Here is a 15,392-nt window from a genome sequence, read left to right as displayed (position 1 = left end):
ATAGGGCAGGACAGGTGATGGAGGTGATAGTGGGGGAGCACTTTGGGACCAGTCCTATTAATTTTAAAGTAGTTATGGAGAGGAACTGGTCCACAGGTTCAAGTTCTAAATTGGAGAAAGGTGAATTTTGATGGAATTAGACAGGAGCTTGCAGGGGTTGATTGGAGTAGTTTGTTTGCAGGTAAAGGGACCTCCTGCAAGTGGGAGGCCTTTAAAAGTGAGCTCGCTGGAGTTCAAGGTCTATATGTTCCTATGAAGGTGAAAGGCAAGGTTGACAGGAATAGGGAACCCTGAATGACAAGAGATATTTAGGCTTTGGCCAGAAAACGAATGAGGTATGGCTGAGGTACCTGCAGCTGGGACCAAGGGAATCCCTGGATGTATACAGGGGATACAGAGGTTTACTGAAGAAGAAATCAGGAAAGCAAAAAGGGGACATTGGATGCCCTTGGCTGAGAAGGTTAGGATGCATCCAAAGAAGTTCTTTAAGTACAAAGGAGTAAGAATAACTAGCGAAAGAATAGTTATTTCTTATTTTCTAAAGGCAAGTGTAAGTCATTGTGTTCCAGAGGCAATTCAATTGGACAAATTGATAGGCTTGAAGCAACACGCACTTTATTCTTACACTGCAGTTAAAATAGTGATTTTAAAATAGCGACAATTCCAAGATAGAGGTGAAACAGGACACCTGAGATCGAGCTTGTCCACTCCGCCCATTTAGAGTCATCGGGTCATTGGGTCATAGAGATGTGCAGCACAGAAACAGACCCTTCGGTCCAACTCATCCAGATATCGCAACCCAATCTAGCCCCATCTGCCAGCACCCGGCCCTCCAAACCTTTCCTATTCATATACCCATTCAGATGCCTTTTCAATGTTGCAATTGTATCAGCCTCCACCACACCCTGTGGCAGCTTATTCCATACATGTACCACCCTCTGTGTGAAAAAGTTGCCCCTTACGTCTCTTTTATATCTTTCCCCTCTTACCCTAAACCTATGGCATCTAATTCTGGACTCCCCCACCCCATTTGTCTATTTATCCTATCCATGCCCCTCATGACTCTATAAACCTCTATACAGTCATCCCACAGCCTCCGACGCTCCAGGGAAAACAGCCCCAGCTTGTTCAACCTCTCCCTACAGCTCAAATCCTCCAATCCTGGCAACGTTCTTGTGAATCTTTTCTGAACCCTTTCAAGTCTCACAACATCCTTTTAAAAGGAAGGAGAGCTGAATTGCACACAATATTCCAAAAGTGGCCTAACCAATGTCCTGTACAGCTGCAACTAACTCTTGTGTTCAATACTGTGACTAATAAAGGAAAGCATACCAAACGCCTTCTTCACTATCATATCCTACCTGCAACTCTACGTTCAAGGTGCAAGGACCTGCACTCCAAGGTCTCTTTGTTCAGCAACACTCCCTAGGACCTTACCATTAAGTGTATAATTCCTGCTAATATTTGCTTTCCCAAAATGGCTCCTACCATCACTACTTTACAGTTGATAAACTTTTGCACAAACTCCCTGAAAATTTATTTTTACGTAGCTTTCCAATGAGTTCTTGGCCTATAGAATACAGGCCTAATGCATTTTATGGTCTCTTAAGAATGTTAACCCCTGTGTTGCAAATTCCCAACTGCAGCATTGCCATGTGCCCCTGCAGATTAGAGGGATAATTAGTGGGGTTAGTACAGCCTTGTTGAAAAGAAGAGAATTACTTGAATATCGAAGTACTACGTACTATTCAAGCTCAATGAAGGAGGAACAGAATATTGGTTTGCTTCAGCATTGTCTCATATGCTGCAGTGGGAGCTCTGTGAGTCCTCCTTCATTTGAAAAGGGGATTTTCAGACTAAATGAGAGAGAATAATTGTATTCGATGAAATCAATCAAGTCCCGTTCACCAGCACCTGGCCCACACCCCTTCAAACCTCTCCCACGCAAATACCCATCCAGATGCCCCTGAAATGTTGCAATTGTACCAGCCTCCACCATCTCCCCCAGCAGCCCAGTCCACACACACATACCTTTCCTTTTCCTTTTTCTCTTTTTCTTCTTCGCTTTTCCATTTTTGATCTTTCTCCTCTCTTCTTTCTTCTCCAGGCCATGGGACTCCTGGCCTCAGACTGTGCACAAACCCAGCCTGACAGTCTCTCGGCCAAGCTGAGCAATCTCTCAGTGGCCCAAGGTGCCGCTCTCTCAATGGCTGAGCATGTGCAGTCTCTTGGCCAGGTGTGTTGATCTATCTGCCTGACGTGGTGATCTCTCGGCCGGCTGTGGTGATCTCTCGGCCGGGTGTGGGGATCTCGCAGCTCGCCAGCGTGATGATCTCTCAGCCCAGTTTGGTGATCTCTCAGTCCGGCATGGTCAACTCTCAGCTGGGGGGATGGTGATCTCCCAGCCTGGCATGGTAATCTCTCGGCCTGATGTGGCAAACTCTCAACCCAGCGTGTTGATCTCTCAGCCCGGCTTGGGGATCTCTCGGCCCGGTGTGGTGATCTCTCAGCCCGGTGCGGTGATCTCCCAGTCCGGTGTGGTGATCTCCCAGTCCGGTGTGGTGATCTCTCAGCCCGGTGCGGTGATCTCCCAGTCCGGTGTGGTGATCTCTCAGCCCGGTGCGGTGATCTCTCGGCCCGGTGTGGGGATCTCTCAGCCCGGTGTGGTGATCTCTCGGCCCAGTGCGGTGATCTCTCAGTCCGGTGTGGTGATCTCTCAGCTCGGTGTGGGGATCTCTCAGCCCGGTGTGGTGATCTCTCAGCCCGGTGCGGTGATCTCTCGGCGCGGTGCGGTGATCTCTCAGCCCGGTGTGGGGGTCTCTCAGCCCGGTGTGGGGATCTCTCAGCTCGGTGTGGTGATCTCTCAGTTCGGTGTGGTGATCTCTCAGCCCGGTGTGGTGATCTCTCGGCCCGGTGTGGTGATCTCTCAGCCCGGTGTGGTGATCTCTCAGCTCGGTGTGGTGATCTCTCAGCTCGGTGTGGTGATCTCTCAGCTCGGTGTGGTGATCTCTCAGCCCGGTGTGGGGATCTCTCAGTTCGGTGCGGTGATCTCTCAGCTCGGTGTGGTGATCTCTCAGTTCGGTGTGGTGATCTCTCAGTTCGGTGTGGTGATCTCTCAGTTCGGTGTGGTGATCTCTCAGCTCGGTGTGGTGATCTCTCAGCTCGGTGTGGTGATCTCTCAGTTCGGTGTGGTGATCTCTCAGCCCGGTGTGGTGATCTCTCAGCTCGGTGTGGTGATCTCTCAGCTCGGTGCAGTGATCTCTCAGCCCGGTGTGGTGATCTCTCAGCCCGGTGCGGTGATCTCTTAGTTCGGTGTGGTGATCTCTCAGTTCGGTGTGGTGATCTCTCAGCCCAGTGTGATGATCTCTCAGCCCGGTGTGGTGATCTCTCAGTTCGGTGTGGTGATCTCTCAGCTCGGTGTGGTGATCTCTCAGCCCAGTGTGATGATCTCTCAGCTCGGTGCGGTGATCTCTCAGCCCGGTGTGGTGATCTCTCAGCCCGGTGCGGTGATCTCTTAGTTCGGTGTGGTGATCTCTCAGCCCGGTGTGGTGATCTCTCAGTTCGGTGTGGTGATCTCTCAGCCCGGTGCGGTGATCTCTCAGCTCAGCATGATGATCTCTCGGCCCGGTGTGGTGATCTCTCAGCTCGGTGTGGTGATCTCTCAGTTCGGTTTGGTGATCTCTCAGCCCGGTGTGGTGATCTCTCAGCTCGGTGCGGTGATCTCTTAGTTCGGTGTGGTGATCTCTCAGCCCGGTGTGGTGATCTCTCAGCTCGGTGCGGTGATCTCTCAGCCCAGTGTGGTGATCTCTCAGCTCGGTGTGGTGATCTCTCAGCCCGGTGCGGTGATCTCTCAGCCCGGTGTGGTGATCTCTCAGTTCGGTGTGGTGATCTCTCAGCTCGGTGTGGTGATCTCTCAGCTCGGTGCGGTGATCTCTCAGCCCAGTGTGGTGATCTCTCAGCCCGGTGCGGTGATCTCTCGGCCCGGTGTGGTGATCTCTCAGCCCGGTGTGGTGATCTCTCGGCCCGGTGTGGTGATCTCTCAGCCCGGTGTGGGTATCTCTCAGTTCGGTGCGGTGATCTCTCAGCCCGGTGTGGTGATCTCTCGGCCCGGTGTGGTGATCTCTCGGCCCGGTGTGGGTATCTCTCAGTTCGGTGTGGTGATCTCTCAGCCCGGTGTGGTGATCTCTCAGCCCGGTGTGGGTATCTCTCAGCCCGGTGTGGTGATCTCTCGGCCCGGTGTGGTGATCTCTCGGCCCGGTGTGGGTATCTCTCAGCCCGGTGTGGTGATCTCTCAGCCCGGTGTGGTGATCTCTCAGCCCGGTGCGGTGATCTCTCGGCCCGGTGTGGGTATCTCTCAGTTCGGTGCGGTGATCTCTCGGCCCGGTGTGGTGATCTCTCGGCCCGGTGTGGGTATCTCTCAGCCCGGTGTGGTGATCTCTCAGCCCGGTGTGGTGATCTCTCAGCCCGGTGCGGTGATCTCTCAGCTCGGTGTGGTGATCTCTCAGCCCGGTGTGGTGATCTCTCAGCTCGGTGTGGTGATCTCTCAGCCCGGTGCGGTGATCTCTCAGCTCGGTGTGGTGATCTCCCAGTCCGGTGCGGTGATCTCTCAGCTCGGTGTGGTGATCTCTCAGTTCGGTGTGGTGATCTCTCAGTTCGGTGTGGTGATCTCTCAGTTCGGTGTGGTGATCTCTCAGTTCAGTGTGGTGATCTCTCAGTTCGGTGTGGTGATCTCTCAGCTCAGCATGATGATCTCCCAGCCTGGTGTGGTGATCTCTTGGCCCAGCCTGATGATCTCTCAGCCCAGTCTGATGATCTCTCGGCCTGGTGTAGTGATCTCTCGGCCCAGCATAATAGTCTCTTGGCCAGCTGTTGCCTTAGCACGGACCTCTGATCTCAAGGTGATTCTTTGAAGTGCGGTCCAAATGAGATTAAGCACTTAAGAAAGACTGTAATGTTTGAACCTGCGTCTTTATTCCTTTATTTTCCACTTAAAAGTAAGAATGTCTGCAACGTGTAACTTTTAAACTTACATCGTGTGTTTTATGTTATAGTATATTTACTTTAAAAATAAAAATTGTTGAATTTTTAACATTGTTCTTTCTTCATACTTGTGGGCGGCACAGTAGCACAGTGGTTAGCACTGCTGCCTCACAGCGCCAGAGACTCAGGTTCAATTCCCTCCTCAGGCGACTGACTGTGTGGAGTTTGCACATTCTCCCCGTGTCTGCGTGGGTTTCCTCTGGGTCCTCCGGTTTCCTCCCACAATCCAAAAATGTGCAGGTTCGGTGAATTGGCCATGCTAAATTGCCCGTAGTGTTAGGTGAAGGGGTAAATGTAGGAGTATGGGTCTGGGTCGTATACGCTTCGGCGGGTCGGTGTGGACTTGTTGGGCCGAAGGGCCTGTTTCCACCAGGTAAGTAATCTCATCTAATCTAATACCTTCTTCTTAAGATTCTGTGCCGAAGTATTTGTCCCGAAGATGGTGCATTATACACTTCTCACTGTATTCCTGTACCTTTGTACTGAATACATGTGACAATAAAATCAAAATCAAATTACAGACAAAAAAAAAAGAGTTGGAATAACTATTGGAAAACTTAGCAGGATAATGGGTTATTTATCTCATAAACAGCAACTGCTCCAATAGAGTAACACATCCTTGGCGCAGGCAAATTCAGTAAAATAGATTGTCTCACATGCAATTCTGGACAAGGACTGTAATAGAGTTGTTCAAGATTACATTTACTTTCAGTGTTCTGGAAACAGTTCAATATTTATTTATCCCTTTAAATCTTTCCTATTCATGTCCCTGTCCAAATGTCTTCGAAATGTTGTAATTGTACCTGCCTGGACCACTTTCTCTGGCAGCTCATTCCATACACACACCCTCTCTGAATGAAAATGTTACCCCTCAGGGAGGGAGTAGTGTAATACAGGAGGGAGTCTTGTTACAACTGCACGGTCACTGTTTAGACCACACATTGCGCTCAGTTTTGGTTTCCTTTATGAAAATGATATACTTACATTGGAAGCAGTTCAGAGAAGTCTCAGTTCCTGGGAGGAAGGGATCCTTGTTTCAAAACTCCAATTAACCTGGATTAGAAACAGTAACTCTCTTATCCCTCCACAGATGCTGCCAGACCTGCTGCGGTTCTCCAGTGATTTTTTTTTGGTGTGCTCCAAGAGGTTTATATCTAGAATAATCAATACCCCGGAGTGAGTTACGGACTGGAATCTAATCAAGGGATTCGAAGTAGTGATCTGACTGGAAAGACACTGGAATTCTGAAAATGTGATTGCACTGAAATTTTTGTCTCAATAGTATCCAGCTGAGGTGTCTTTTTCAAAGTAAAACTCAATATTCAAACTTCCATGTGCACTAGTCTGGGAAAGCCACATCTGGGACTGTATCCTCCAAGGTGAGTCTGTATCTCAGCGACCTAGAGTTGTTTCATAGCATCCCTGTTGCAGTGTTTTAAATGCAGGAAGAGCTCACTGAACAGAGAAGAACAAAGAACAATGCAGCACAGGAGCAGGCCCTTCGGCCCTCCAAGCCTGCGCTGCCTGCGCTTACCCTGTTACGGTGGCACAGTGGTCAGCACTGCTGCCTCACAGCGCCAGAGACCCGGGTTCAATTTCCGCCTCAGGCGACTGACTGTGTGGAGTTTGCACGTTCTCCCTGTGTCAGCGTGGGTTTCCTCCGGGTGCTCCGGTTTCCTCCCACAGTCCAAAAGATGTGCAGGTCAGGTAAATTGGCCATGCTAAATTGCCCGTAGTGTTAGGTAAGGGGTAAATGCAGGGGTATGGGTGGGTTGCGCTTCGGCGGGGCGGTGTGGACTTGTTGGGCCGAAGGGCCTGTTTCCACACTGTAAGTAATGTAATCTAATCTAACCCTTCCATACTAAAACTGTCTTCATTTCCAGGATCCGTATCCCTCTATTCCCTTCCTATTTGTGTATTTGTCCAGGTATTCCCTTGAATGCTGCTAATGTGCCTGCTTCTATCACTTCCTCTGGCAGTACATTCCAGGCACTCACCACCCTTTGTGTGAAAAACGGGCCTTGCACATCTCTTTTAAACTTCCCTCCTTGTGGTTTGAACCTGTGCCCCTCGTAATTGACGCCCCAACCTGTGAAAAAGCCTCATATTTCCACTTCATCCAATGCCATTCACAATCTTATAAACTTCTACATTCCAATGTAAACAAATCCAGTCTATCCAAACTTTCTTCATAGCTAAAACCACTCATACTAAGGCAACACCCTAGCAAACCTTTTCTGTATCCTGTCTAAAGCATCAACGTCCTTCTAGTAGTGTGGTGACCAGAACTAGACACAATATTCCAAGTGCAGCCAAACTAAAGTTCTACAAAGCTGAAGCATAACTTTCCTATCATAGAAGCCATAGAATCCTTACAGTGTGGAAACAGGCCATTTGGCCCAACAAGTCCACACCGACCCTCTGAAGATATCCCTCGCAGATCCATTCCCCTCCCCTATTATTCCACATTTCCTCTGAATAATGCGCCTACCTTACACATCCCTGAACACTATGGGCAATCTAGCTTGGCCAATTCACCCGACCTTCACATCTTTGGACTACTGTTATACTCAATGCCCATTCCAATGAAGGCAAGCATGCCATAGGCCTTTTTACTCCCTTATCCACCAGCAAGAAAGGAAGCACATGTCCGGTATAGACAGGATAGATCGAGTGAATCCTTAGAAGAGTATACGCAAGAGAGAAATCAGGAGTGCAAAAAGGGGACATGAGATAGCTTTGGCAAATAGAGTTAAGGAGAATCCAAAGGACAAATAAATTAAGGACAAAAGGGTAACTGGGGAGAGAATAGGGCCCCTCAAACATCAGCAAGGTGGCCTTTGTGTGGAGCTGCAGGAGATTAAACGAGTATTTTGCATCGGTATTTACTATGGAAAAGGACATGGAAGATATAGAATGTAGGGAAATAAATGGTGACATCTTGAAAAATTACAGAGGAGGAAGTGCTGGATGTCTTGAAATGCATAAAAGTGGATAAATCCCCGGGACCTGATCAGGTGTACCCGGGAAATCTGTGGGAAGTGATTGCTGGACCTCCTACTGAGATATTTGTATCAGCGATAGTCACAGGTGAGGTGCTGGAAGACTGGAGGTTGGCTAACATGGTGCCACTGTTTAAGAAGGGTAGTAAGGACAAGCCAGGGAACTATAGACCAGTGAGCCTGATGTCGGTGGGTGGGCATGTTGTTGGAGGGAATTCTGAGGGACAGGATGTACATGTGTTTGGAAAGGCAAGGACTGATTAAGGATAGTCAATATGGCTATGTGCGTGGGAAATCATGTCTTACAAACTTGATTGACATTTTTGAAGAAGTAACAGAGGATTGATGAGGGCAGAGCGGTAGATGTGATCTATATGTACTTCAGTAAGCTTTCGACAGAGCAAGGTTAGATCACATGGAATGCAGGGAGAACTAGCCATTTGGATATAGAACTGGCTCAAAGGTAGAAGACAGGATGGTGGAGGAGGGTTGTTTTTCAGACTGGAGGCCCGTGACCAGTGGAGTGACACAAGGATCGGTGCTGGGTCCACTACTTTTCAACATTCATATAAATGATTTGGATGTGAGCATGTTAGTAAATTTGCTGAAGACATCAAAATTGGAGGTGTAGTGGACAGTGAAGATTACAATGGGATCTTAATCAGATAGGCTAATGGCCCAAGGAGTCGCAGATGGAGTTTAATTTAGATAAATGTGAGGTGCTGCATTTTGGGAAAACAAATCTTAGCAGGATAGACACATTCATGGTAAGGTCCTAGGGAGTGTTGCTGAACAAAGAGACCTTGGAGTGCAGGTTCATAGTTCTATGAAAGCGTAGTGTCAAGTAGATAGGTTAGTGAAGAAGGCATTTGTTATGCTTTCCTTTATTGGTCAGAGTATTGAGTATAGGAGTTGGGAGGTCATGTTGTGGCAGTACAGGACATTGGTTAAGGCACTGCTGGAATATTGTGTGCAATTCCAGTCTCCTTTCTATTGGAACGATATTGTGAAACTTGAAAGGGTTTAGTAAAGATTTGAAGGGATGTTGCCAGGGTTGGAGAATTTGAGCTATAGGGACAGGTTGAATAGGCTGGGACTTCTTTCCCTGGAGTGTCGAAGGCTGAGGGGTGGAGGTTTATAAAATCATGAGATAAATAAACAAAGTCTTTTCCCTGGGGTGTGGGAGTACAGAACTAGAGGGCATAGGTTTCGGGTGAGAGGGGAAAGATATAAAAGAGACCTAGGGGGCAACTTTTTCATTCAGAGGGTTTTACGTAAATGGAATGAGCTGCCAGAGGAAGTGGTGGTGGCTAGTACAATTGCAACATTGAAAAGGCATCTGGATGGGTATGTGAATAGGAAGGGTTTGGAGGGATATATGCCAGGTGCTGGCAGGTGGGACAAGATTGTTTTGGGATGGCATGGACGAGTTGGATGGAAAGGTCTGTTTCCATGCTGCATATCTCTATGACTCTATGACACTGTGACACTGCCACCTTTAGTGATCTGTGGATGTGTACACCCAGATCTCTCTGCATGTTAATGCTCCGAAGGGTTCTGCCATTCACTATATAATTGCCAGCTGTAGTTGACCTTTCAAAATGCATCACCTCACATTTGTTGAGATTAAACTCCATCTGCCATTTTTCTGCCCATGCCTCCAACTGATCTATGTTCTGTTGTATCCTCTGACAATCGTCCTCATTATCCGCAAGTCCACCAATCTTTGTATCGTCCCAATCTTTGTATCTTCCACAAACGTACTAATTAGACTCGTCACATTTTCCTCCAAATTATTTTTAAAGGCCATGAACAGTAGAGGTTCCAGCTCTGATCCCTGTGAACACCTCTAGTCACAGCCCTCCATTCTGAAAAGCATCCTCCACCACTCCCCTCTGTCTCCTATGATTGAGTCAGTTCTAAATAGGAAAATCCATCTTGCCAGCTCACCCCCAATACCATGTGACTTCACCTTTTGTACCAGTCTGCCATGAGGGACCTTGTCAAAGGTTTTACTGAGTCCATGTAGACAACATCGACTGGTTTTCCCTCATCAATCATCTTCATCATCTCCTCAAAAAACGTGGTCAAGTTAGGAAGGCACGACCTCTCCCTCACAAAACCATGCTGTCTGTCACTAATAAATCCATTTTCTTCTCAATGCAAATAGATCTTGTTCATGTGAATATTTTCCAATCATTTCCCTACACTGACACAAGGCTCACAGTTCTGTAATTCCCAGGATTATCCCTGCTACCCTTCTTCAACAATGGGACAACATCAGCTATTCTCCAGTCCTCTGGGACCTCACCTGTGGCCAGAGAGAATACAAAGATGTCTGTCAATGCTGCAGCAATTTGTTCTCTTGTCTCCCTCAATATTCTGGGATCGATCCCATCAGGACCCAGGGACTTATTTACCTTAATACTTATTAAGACACACAGAATGTTTCTGTGTCCATGTTAACCTGATGTCATGAGGCTTCATGGGGTCTGGCATTAATTCTGAGCATTTCCAGAGCACAGCCCTCTTGACTGTATCCCACGGAGCTGTTCCCTCTGCTGGCTCTGTCCTGCCAGTGGGACAGGACCTGCCCTGAGATGGTCATTGTGTTGTCTGGGACATTGTCTGTAAAGTGGGATTCTGTGAGTGTGACTATGTTCGATTGTTGCTGGATTAGTCTGTGAGGAATATACTGCAGGGCAGTTTTAAGTGTTATACAAGAAAGAGTTAACACCTCTTGATTACTTTCATTTTTAAAATCAAGCAGAACTAAATTTAGTTCTCGTTTGCTTCAATAATCAGAGTACACACCCGATTATTTCTCAATTCAGTAACTGCAGTAACCAGCCGAGTTACCTTCCCAACACACTGCCCAACCAAATACATTGAAAACGGCTTCGGAAAGGCCTGAATTCAAATATAGTGCTGCTGCACCTCACTGTCCCTCCAATAAAGAGTGATTCAATGATGGGATCTGAAATCTGTCCAGAGAGCTTCCAAACTGGGTCCAGGCAGTTATTCAAATATCCCCTCAGTACAGGCAATTCAGAACTATCTCAGAGAGGGTGCAGAATATTCCCAAAGGGGAGAGGGACCAGCAGGATGTTGCTGTACACATTGGAACCCAGCATACAGGATGGGAAAAGGACGAGGTCATGAGGAGAGAAAATAGGAATTTAGGCAGGAACTTAAAAAGTCGATCCCGGAGGGTAGTTGTAGGAGGGGGTGAGGGTGTGAGTCCTTTTAGGGTAGAGAGTACGGGAAAGAATATCAGGCTTATATGATTTAACCAAATCAGAAGTTATAGATGTACTTAATAAAAGCAGAGGGCTCAGTAAACGGATTCCCGCGGCTGGATTTTGAGATTTCACTCCCTATTGCCGGTCTCCTCCCTCATTCATTCCATTTCACGGAGGCGCTATTTGACAGTAACTTTCTTAAAGGGGACAGAGACCCCATTCAATCTGTATCTAACAGGTCCGTGCTGATGGAGACAACTTGTTTGATGTCCTGCAAGCTGTTTAAGTCCCGGTAGATGGTTCTGAGGGGGATTAGTATTCTCATCTTTTCATAGTTTCAGGTGAGATAGTGCGCTGGGGAGTGGGGAGACCACAGTTTGATGAATGACTGAATGAAATGCGGAAGGAGTAAATACCGAGCGATTGTGAGTGGGTTGGCAAATAAAGGGCCTTAATATAAAAATAAAGAAACATATAGTACAATATCTCACACAACCATAGAATAAGATGTTTGAAGGTGATTGACTCTCTGCATCAGGAAAGCCACGCCAGCTAGCCCACGGAGACATTGGGAATGATTAACTGATATGGGTGAGCAGGGCAGATCCTCAGCAGATCACAGGATATTCAGGGACAAAGGTTACAAGATAAACAAGTGACCACATCAGCGAACAGGCACCGTGTGTTTGAATCTGACCGGTAGATATGTAATAGACAGTGACCTGATGAAATCAAAATGCCAAGTTAATTGAATTATTAATTGGATGTAATTAATTTACAGACCTGATGGAATTAACTGCCTGGCCAACTGATTTACAGACCTGATGTTATCATCACCCAGTTAGTTGACTTGTGGACTTGATATGATCAACTGCACAATAACAGTTAGTTTGTAGACTGACATAACTTTGATGTCAGAAAGTGTAAGAATGGTATTGTGCGGGTGTTTGACAGAGAGAGCTGGATTGTCCTGTGTGATGGTCTGGAGTTCCTCTCCTGGCTGTAATCGATTCCCGCTGGAATAAACTGCTGTTCCTGCTGAATTGCCCAGGCCTTCAGAGTCTTCTTGCCTCAGAGACAGCGGTCACTCCTACAGCAGTAATATCTGGATTACTCCCCGTGCCGTGTCCCAGTGGGAGTAGGAACAGGAGGGTAGAGCAGATGAATGTGTAGCTGAGGAGCTGGTATTGGGGAGAAGGATTCATATTTTTGAATCATTGGAATCTCTTCCAAAGCAGAGACTTGGGACTGCCATAGCGTTTAGGGTTTGGATAGAGAGGAATTTGTGAAGTGTGCGCAAGCAAATGTTCTGATTCAGTATTTGGATGTACTTACGAAAGAAGAAGCAAAACTTGACCCACTCTTGGGAAATAAAGCAGGACAGGTGACTGAGCTATCAGTCAGGGAGCGCTTCAGGGCCAGTGACCCTAATCCTATTAGATTTAAAATAGTGATGGAAAAAGACAGAGCAGGTCTAAAAGTTAAAGATATTAATTTAGAGGAAGGCCAATTTTGATGATATTCGGCAAGAACTTACAAAAGTTGATTGGAGGTGGGTATTCACAGGTAAAGGACGGCTGGAAAGTTGGAAGCGTTCAACAATGAGATAATGAGAGTCCAGAGACAGTACGTTCCTATTAGGGTGAAGGGCAAGGCTGGTAGGTGTAGGGAATGATAGATGACTAGAGAAAATGAGGTTTTGTTCAAGAATAAGAAGGAAGCATATGTCAGGTATAGACAGCAGGGATTGGGAGAATCTCAAGAAGTGTATAAAGGCAGGAGAAGTATACATAAGGGGGAAATTAGGAAGGTAAAAATGGGACATGAGATAGCTTAGGCAAATAGGGTTAAGGAGAATCCAAAAGGATTTTATAAATACATTAAAGACAAAAGGGTGATTATGGAGAGAATAGGGTCCCTGAAAGATCAACAAGCCCACCTGTGGATCAACAAGCCCATCTTGCATCAGTGTTTATTGTGAAGAAGGAGATGGAAGCATGAGAACTTGGGGAGTAAATATCTGTAATAAGGACATCTTCAAAATGCCCATATAACAGAGGAAGAGGTACTGGACATCTTTAAACACATAAAAGTTTATATATCCTCAGGACCTGTCCAGGTGTACCCGAGAGCTCTGTGAGAAGCTCGGGAAATGATTACTGGGGCCCTTGCTGAGATATTTATATCATCAATAGTCACTGATAAGGTGCCAGAAGGCTGGGGTTTGGCGAACGTGGTGTCATTGTTCAAGAAATGTGGGAAGGAGATCGATGAGCCTGACATCGGTGGTGGGCAATATGTTGAACGGGATCCTGAGGGATCCTGAGGATTTACATAAATTTGGAAAGACAAGGACAGATTAGAGTTAGTCAACATGCTGGGAAATCATGTTCCATTAACTGAATTGAGTTTTTTAAAGAAGTAATGAAGAAGATTGATGAAGGCAGGGTGGTGAATGTGATTTATATGGACTTCAGTAAGGCGTAAAACAAAGTTCTGAATGGTCAAATGTTTAGAAACATGAGGTCACGTGGAATACAAGTAGAATACTAGCCATTTGGATACAGAAGGTAGGAGACAGAGGGTGGCGATGGAAACCTGTGAGACCTGTGACCAGCGGTGTGACACATTGATTGGTGCAGGGTCCACCGCTTTTCATCATTTATGTATCTCCCTCATTGACGCTTCGGGCTTGCTCTGACCATGTTAGGCTCGGGCCCACAGCCACATCCATGACTCAATGGACCGAATGGCCTTATTTCCACTCCTATGTCCTATGTCTTGTGGTCACACCCCAGATGGCCATCCGACAGCACTCAGGACCCACGGTTGCTGGCACACTTCCCACAATGCAACACCAGTGCTGCCTCTCAACAGAACTCCAGAAATGAAGGAAAATATATATTAGAAGGAGAGAGAGGGAAAGGAATATAGCCAGCCTGGAGCAGATGGACCGAATGTGCCTGTTCCACAATCTTGGATAACTTGCTCAATCTCCCACTCACACTGCCCGCTCCCACACTCTCTCTCTCCCTCACACTGCCCGCTCCCACTCTCACTCCCTCACACTTCCCGCTCCCACTTTCTCTCTCCCTCACACTGCCCATTCCCACTCTCTCTCCCTCACACTGCCCGTTCCCACTCTCACTCTCTCCCTCACTCGGTCCGCTCCCACTCTCTCTCTCTCACACTGCACGCTCCCACTCTCTCTCTCCCTCACACTGCCCGCTCCCACTCTCTCTCTCTCCCTCACACTGCCCGCTCCCACTCTCACTCCCTCACACTTCCCGCTCCCACTCTCTCTCTCTCCCTCACACTGCCTGCTCCCACTCTCACTCCCTCACACTTCCCGCTCCCACTCTCTCTCTCATTCGGCCCACTCCCACTCTCTCTCTCCCTCACACTGCCCATTCCCACTGTCTCTCTCCCTCACACTGCCCATTCCCACTCTCTCTCCCTCACATTGCCCGTTCCCACGCTCTCTCTCCCTCACTCGGCCCGCTCCCACTCTCTCTCTCTCACACTGCACGCTCCCACTCTCTCTCTCCCTCACACTGCCCATTCCCACTCTCTCTCCCTCACACCGCCCACTCCCACTCTCTCTCCCTCACACTGCCCGCTCAGACTCTCTTTCTCCCTCACACTGCACGCTCCCACTCTCTCTCTCTCACACTGCACGCTCCCACTCTCTCTCTCCCTCACACTGCCCATTCCCACTCTCTCTCCCTCACACTGCCCACTCCCACTCTCTCTCCCTCACACTGCCGGCTCCCACTCTCTCTCCCTCACACTGCCGGCTCTCACTCTCTCTCTCCCTCACACTGCCCATTCCCACTCTCTCTCCCTCACACTGCCCACTCCCACTCTCTCTCTCTCACACTGCACGCTCCCACTCTCTCTCTCCCTCACACTGCCCATTCCCACTCTCTCTCCCTCACACTGCCCATTCCCACTCTCTCTCCCTCACACTGCCCACTCCCACTCTCTCTCCCTCACTCGGCCCGCTCCCACTCTCTCTCCCTCACACTGCCCGCTCAGACTCTCTTTCTCCCTCACACTGCACGCTCCCACTCTCTCTCTCTCACACTGCACGCTCCCACTCTCTCTC

The 15,392-nt window shown here is 48.0% G+C and overlaps 1 long non-coding RNA gene across 2 annotated transcripts in view; it reads left to right on the top strand.

Annotated features, from left to right (window-relative positions):
• LOC148147040 (uncharacterized) overlaps positions 1 to 12,173 on the top strand; it is a 57,212-nt gene extending 45,039 nt beyond the window's left edge. Inside the window, exons 4-5 of one of the 2 annotated variants that reach the window (XR_015760233.1) lie at positions 6,131 to 6,419; positions 12,066 to 12,173. This is a non-coding gene — a long non-coding RNA (uncharacterized LOC148147040). Of the gene's footprint in view, positions 1 to 6,130; positions 8,678 to 12,065 lie in introns of those variants that run through there. The other variant, XR_015760232.1, reaches the window with a different exon arrangement.
• The last annotated feature ends 3,219 nt before the right edge of the window (positions 12,174 to 15,392 follow it).

Source organism: Chiloscyllium plagiosum, unplaced genomic scaffold, assembly GCF_037043375.1.
Source record: "Chiloscyllium plagiosum isolate Xiang-an unplaced genomic scaffold, Cpla_swu_hap1 HiC_scaffold_18, whole genome shotgun sequence".
Lineage (NCBI taxonomy): Eukaryota > Metazoa > Chordata > Chondrichthyes > Orectolobiformes > Hemiscylliidae > Chiloscyllium > Chiloscyllium plagiosum.
The sequence above is the reverse complement of the archived record's forward strand: the minus strand, read 5'-3'. Positions and strand labels throughout refer to the sequence as shown.